Genomic DNA, 6,880 nt, shown 5'->3' with positions numbered 1-6,880 from the left:
CGTGCAACCTTAGCTCCGCTTAGCTCACTGCACCACACCCACTTGCACCTCTTTGTCACCTTTACCCTTTGGCTATCTTAGTACCTCTACCCCACCCATCTAATCCCCCTAAGCACCTCTGTCTCTTGAGCACCTTTACCCTTCGGCTAACTTAGCACCTCTACCCCACCCATCTAATCCCCTTTCTTTATTCTGCTAATTACTCCTTTGTTTCATTCAGACAATAAACAAGACATTAATTATTTATAAGAATTTTATTTGGTAATTAATTCAAGGCATTACAAAGCCCTATGATATAAGGTACATCAATACCATCACTTTCAACAAATAAACTGACAGTATACAACGCAAGTGCACAGGCTAATGGACAAGAGGCAAGATGAAGGTAAGGGTTCAAATCCAGGTAAGATCTAGGTTCTCAGATGAAAAATTGGACAATCAAAAAGACAGCCACCCACAAGCAAGGAACAAGGTAAGTCTGGTATCCATAGAGAAAGTAAGAAGGATTGGCTCAAAAAAACAAACAAAACAAATTGGCTTTAAAAAATAAAAAAATTCAAATTGGCAATAAAAAAAATTAAAAATTGTGAAAAAAAGTAAAAAATCCCCATAAATTTTGAAAAAATATATACTAAGTCTTTTTGTGATTTTTTTTGCCCCTAGGGTAATTAGACGAAGGTCCCTGAGATCAAAAGTTCAAACCTACCCTCCCCTTAAGAAAAAATGGCCCTCAACAAAGTGTTAAGGACCACCCTTAAGGGTTTGGAATAGGACGAACTGATGACCTCAGGGACAGAGATTTTGATTAGGATCCTAAAGACATAGGTGTTGCTTGATTAAAAGACTGATATTGGATGCTAAAAAAGGCATAAAACTGGTGTTGTACTTTGCTAAGAAGAATTCAAAATCCAATTGTAGTACCAAAACAAAAAATATTCCCAATACGAAGTGACATTTTTAGTGAGATCATTAGAGAAATTTAGATTTTTTTTGAAAAATTTAATGATGGGGAACACCAGTTCTATGCCTAGTATATAGCAATAATTCAGCCCAGCTAAGACATGGAACTTTTTTTCAATTTGAAAAAAGCTGCCTTAAACTGATTGCATGGAGCTTTATGAAATTCCTCAAGTCTCAATTTTCGATGACCGATTTTAGATACCTCACCACAACACTTAATATTTGATCAATGAAAAGTTCCATGTCCACACTGAGCCTTACCAGTACTTGTAATAATAGACTTTTCAGGATTGCAGCCAACCATGGTGTATGGCAAGCTATAGCATAGTGTGTTATATTATGCTTTTAGGATGACATCAAAGTCAGCTGATCCTGGCACCCCAGGACTGTACCATGGTTTACTCAATTCTACAGTCTATTCTGCATTACAGCAAGAGTTACAAATGGTATTTTTTGCTGACCAATCCTTTTTACTATGATAAAACTTAAATCTGGTTTGAAAAGGTTCCCTTTCAATAAATTGTTTGCAACCGAGCATGCACAATTTGAATTTCTTTCAATAAATTGTTTCCAACTGGGTATTTGCAATTTGTTAAAGTCCAAAGGTAGTGTCAAGAAAATGCTATTGAGCCACCTTAATGTGAATTAATTCCAAAGACAGCTAAGCAATTTTTTCAATTATTTCAGTTAATCATCCCAGTGCCTGAAACATGGCAACATACAGTTTGACTTGTAAAATAACATTTTCAATTTGAAATCATTTTTACAAATAAATCTCTTTTCAGAGTCAGGCAGAAATCAACTTAGTTTTAGTATACCATTTGTTATCTCTTGTTGTACTTTTAACTCAAGCAACACCTTAGTCAGACTATGAGATGAACACACCAAGCCCCATGAAGTACTGATGCCAAATTACTTCTTGTTCGTTTGTATTTGTTCTGATCAGGTTTATCAGTACTATGTAAATTTTATGGAGAAAATCAAATCACTTATAGTTTTGAGACTTTCCACATTGGTGATTAAGTAAATGGAACTGAAAATAAATACTTAATTTTGAAGGAAACATCAAGATTGAAGACATTGTGCAAAGAAATACCATAACAATCCTTACAATTGGAGCTCTGGGAGAAAGGAATTTTTCACAATTCTTGAAGAACCCTTTAAAAAAGGCATTCAACTTTTTATGTCTTTAGGTTCTAGCCGAACAATGTAAAACGTGGCCAAAAATGAAAATATTTAGATAGTACTTCTATCTGGTCATTGGTGTGTCCACTCATAGTCCTAAGTTAATATTATTTCACCACTTTAAGAATAAATGGAACCATTCCACTGAAGAGTACAAACACTACAACCACTTGCAACAGGTAATGGGCTAATAAGTTGACTACAGTAGTACAAAATAAGTTCAATTTGTACTAACTGTTTACAAATATGAAATTTTCTTTGGTAGAACATAAATATCTTGATCATGATACTTTGTTGAACTTATTTGAGTGAATTAATTCAAATGACTCATCTGTTGCACTGCAAGTTTTAGTGTTTGTAAGGTAACTAAGAACTTGTCTGAGAAAAGTAATTTAGAAAATTGCACCTTCCAACCAACATCCTCTGGTTGACTTAAAATGAATGTAACACCAAAATACATGGTCTACCATATTTTTGATTAGCAATGTAAGATATTCAGAAAAACAACTGGATGATAAAAGAGGGCATTGGTGGAAAAATACAAGACTTAATGCTGGTAAATTATGCACTTGACTTACCGTGTTGAAGAGAGTGAACCAGGAGTGTAGAATGTAGCAGACAAATCTTTATTAAAGCATCATAATATATGGTAATCAAAGAAAGTAGAACCACACTATCTCATAAAATATGCTCAAAGGAGAAATTGAAAGCCAATGATAGCATTAAAATGACAATTGCAGTTGATTAATCATGATTTTGTTTACCACTGCAGCGAATCAGAGTATGCAAAGATACCATACAATTTATTTCATTGCCCAATTTTGCTGTTACGCTGTTCTCTCAATCAGTATATAAGGATGACAAGGACAAGATAGTGAGTTCTACTGTATCTTGTAATACATCAATGAAAATAACAATCATCATGATGTGTACAGTATCCTCTCACTAACTATAGTAGCAGAACAACTAAGAAAATTAATAAACCAAATTGAAAGCCCAAAAAAGATTGTCTTATTTTTTTCACTTTAATTCTTTAAAAAAGACATTTGGAATCACAGAATGTTTTAGTACAGTGAGAGCATACTGTACAGACCGAAAACATGTCAAACAATGAAATAATTACTTAGGAAAAAGCTTTTTTCTAAATATTGCAATCCTGGCAATTTGCCAAATTTGATGTGAAAGCCAAATCAGGCATGGAAAAAATAAAGCAAAAGTCTTAGAGTAATGGAAAACCTCCAAACTAAATGCAAAATATATTTTACAATGTATCATAATAACACTTGCCTTGAGGAAAAAATTAGAAGTAGTTTAAATATAATACACAATATTTTGAAAGAAACTTTTTCATGTACATCAATAATCAATCAAATGTAAAATAAATCATTCAATGTGAGACAAAAAATCAAACTCAATAAATATTAGTCAAATGCAATAAAAGAATATATCAAATATATATCATAATATGTAGAGTTGATCCCAGCCAGCCAGTCATCAGGTCCAAAGGAGACAGTATATGTGCATAAGTTACCAGCATTTAGCAAATTGTAAGAAAATTCAAAAGTTGTGGTCACTTTTCATTTGTAACAAAAAGCTTGCACAACCATTGATATTATAAGGTCTAATTCTTAAAGTGGTGAAAACAAATCTACATACAACAAAGCATTATATGTAGATAAATTTAATAATTAAGGATTATTCACCAAGACAAAGTGAAGATCAGCCAATATTTGAGGCAAATATCAACCAGAGTCCACCCAATCTGTGGTGAATAAGCATTTAGTAAAATTACACAGGTGCTAAATCAATTCAAAGGAAATTGTTTTCGCTGGTGTAATTTTACTAAATAACATCTAAAACTAACACTTATAGATTCAGCTAGTCTTCCTATCCTTGATGATCCAACTAAAAAAACAATAAAAGTGTCAGTATGATGGTCCTCCAAGTTGGACAAAGCTTAAGGGACCCTTCTTTTTTACCTGGGAGCAGGGGGCAGTGGGTTTTTTAACTGGCTCACTCGGCAGCCATTTTGACTAGTACAATAGATTCCACACGGAGTCCTATTCAAGTGCTTGAAAATAAATTTATGCAGTTTTTGTTCTCATGAGAATAAACATGTGAATAAATACTAAGAGGTGAAACACTTAAAACAATTCAAGTAGTACCAGGGACCATTTTTTAAAAGTAACAATGGATCATGGAGTCAGATTTCTTGTGTGGTTAACTTGGCAATTCCACTCCCCACCTCCCTGATGAAAAAGGAACTGTCCTAAGAGGGCGCCTAAAGTCCTAATGTATGAGTCAATATTCCAAAGGTTTCCATCCCCCCCCCAGGAATTTGACTTTTTGGAAACAAAATTGGTCAAATTCCCCACCATGCGGGCCAACAAAATGATCAAATTCCTAAACGTTCAGGCTCCACTAAGTGGTCAAATGCCTGCCCCTCCAGTCCAATGAATCTCTAATTTTACCTAAAAAGTACAAAACTGAGCCTGTATACATCCAACAAGTTTCATGCTAAGTACCTTTTGAGATCGCTTTATCAATTATAGCTTTAATTTCATAAGAATCAAAACCTGAAATCTTTGCCGACTTTGGAATTAGCGTAAACATATATGAAGAGTGGAGTCCAAAACAATAAATTTTATTGTTTTGGACTCCACTCTTCATCTACTCATTCTGTACTGTCATCCACATTGAAAGGTTTTGCTCCTTTTGTCTTTTTAATTCCAAGCTTTTCTTTCCCTGTTTCTCAAAGAAGCGACAAGTATAAGATTTCATTTTGAAACCAAATTTTTGTACCGTGGCAATTCGATTTCAATGAGATTGTAATGAATACGAAGTTCAACCTCAATCTTTTGAAAAGAGTGCGCAAAGGAATCTGCCAAAAAAGCTTTTCTCACTTCCCTTGTGCCATCCCAGATTTTAAACAAAGGTATTTGGATTTTTTTTTTAAATTCACAGGCGAACCAGAGCCCTATAAGCAGGATCCACAAGCGTAAAATTTTGCAGTACGCTAATTTATGCAAATTAGATAAGGGCCGCTATATTTAGTCAAAAGTCAAATGCCCACCCGTTTGGACATATATTCAGCATCAAATTCCCCAGTCTACGGAACTTGAATATGGTCAAATGCCTGGGGTATGCCCGCGGAAAGGGGGGGGGGGATGGGGACCTTTGGAATTGACTCATACATAAAAGGGCCCCTACAAAGTAGCATTTGTCAACCACTCCCTTCTGCCAAAAAAATATCTTGCTGACCGTAGTTCTTATTAAAATAAACGCAACTCTGTGAAATTGAACTGAATACTTTAACTTTTTTAGGAAATCGAAGAAAAATTAAAAACATGAGCCTTAAGAAATAATTTAATGATGGAACTACGGTTACAAATATCCAAATTGTTGGAGGGGGGAAAAAAAGAAAAGAAAATCATGTCTTAACTAACTTTGAATTCATTTTGCATTTATGGAGTAGCTATAGAGTGTCTGAACAAAAAAGTTAGCAAAACTTTTAGCCTTGAAAGTATGTCACACGTGTACCAACCAAACAAGATTCAGAATTTAAATGCTTATTTAAGCTCCGAAAAATTATAGGAAACATAAAATGATTTTATACAGGGGAAGAAGTCAGTCTTATCTTACGTTTTTTCTAGTCTGGTCTAGTTTTGAAGCCCTTACCATCCCTATCCCTTACCGTGTAATTGTCGAAGTTTGTGTTAACACCTCGAAGCTTCACTTCAGCGCCATCTTGTTTCTTCTTTTCAGAGACCCTGAAGCATGAAGCAAATGCTTATTTAACGGCGAATTCTTTTTAGAAAGCCTCAAATGAATTCATACAAGTGAAGAACTCAATCTTATCTTAAGGTTTGTCTAGTCTAGTCTAGTTTTGAAGCATTTCTTACCGTATATTCGTCGAAGTTTCTCCCACACCTCAAAGTTTTACTCTACGCGACATCTTGTCACCTTCTTGTCAAAGAGACCCTGAAGCATGATGGGTACACGTGCTTCACTGCCACAGGTAGCCCATAGTATGTTATAGTTCGAAGAAGATGATGATAAATTAGATCATTCACCTATAAAGAAACTTATCACCTCAATAATAACAACAAGCATATCACCTCAATTTTAGAATAGACATTTATATGTTCAACGCAGCCGATATGCAGAGATCAGTCCATCTTATCCGTCTCATCCATTCCACCCCGCCCCAATCATTTAACCACCCAACCATCTACTAGTACCAACTCATCCATCCCTCCACAGGGACGGATCCAGGGTATAGTTGCAGGGGGTGCGCACCCTTCTTTGGTTACACTTTCTTCTCCACTTCGAAGATAACCAACTTTGTTTTTTGCCTTTGATTCTAAGGTGTGCACCCCTCCCTGGGTTAACATTGTCCGCAGCACCCCTCCCTGGACAAAATCCTGGATCCGCCCCTGCATGCATGCATGCATCCATCCGTCCGTCCGTCCGTCCGTCCGTCCAATTACTTCTGCCGCCAAGCATCATGTTTTCTTATTTACAGTCTTTGACACTGAAACCGGCATATATTTTGGCGTCTACAAAGTTCAGTTTATAAACAGCCTTTTAAGTCAATTTATCATATACGTACCACAGGAGGCAGAGGGGGCATATTACGTCAAGCAACTGGAACCGTTAGGTCTAAGTCACAGCGCGCTCATTTCCCCCTCTTGCGTGGCCGCTTAGCAACCGTTAGGTCTAAGGCACAGCGCGC

The 6,880-nt window shown here is 35.9% G+C and overlaps 1 long non-coding RNA gene across 1 annotated transcript; it reads right to left on the bottom strand.

Moving 5' to 3' along the window:
• Positions 1–239: 239 nt before the first annotated feature.
• LOC116305908 (uncharacterized) lies at positions 240–6,108 on the bottom strand. The gene is made up of 3 exons (XR_004198206.1): positions 6,048–6,108; positions 5,840–5,915; positions 240–4,050 (listed from the first exon to the last, which is right to left on the bottom strand). It is a non-coding gene; the product is annotated as an uncharacterized LOC116305908 (long non-coding RNA).
• Between the last annotated feature and the right edge of the window lie 772 nt (positions 6,109–6,880).

Source organism: Actinia tenebrosa, unplaced genomic scaffold (assembly GCF_029948245.1).
Source record: "Actinia tenebrosa isolate PJP-AT-01 unplaced genomic scaffold, QUT_ActTen_1.0 PGA_scaffold3__52_contigs__length_22856419, whole genome shotgun sequence".
In the NCBI taxonomy this organism is placed as follows: domain Eukaryota; kingdom Metazoa; phylum Cnidaria; class Anthozoa; order Actiniaria; family Actiniidae; genus Actinia; species Actinia tenebrosa.
The sequence above is the reverse complement of the archived record's forward strand: the minus strand, read 5'-3'. Positions and strand labels throughout refer to the sequence as shown.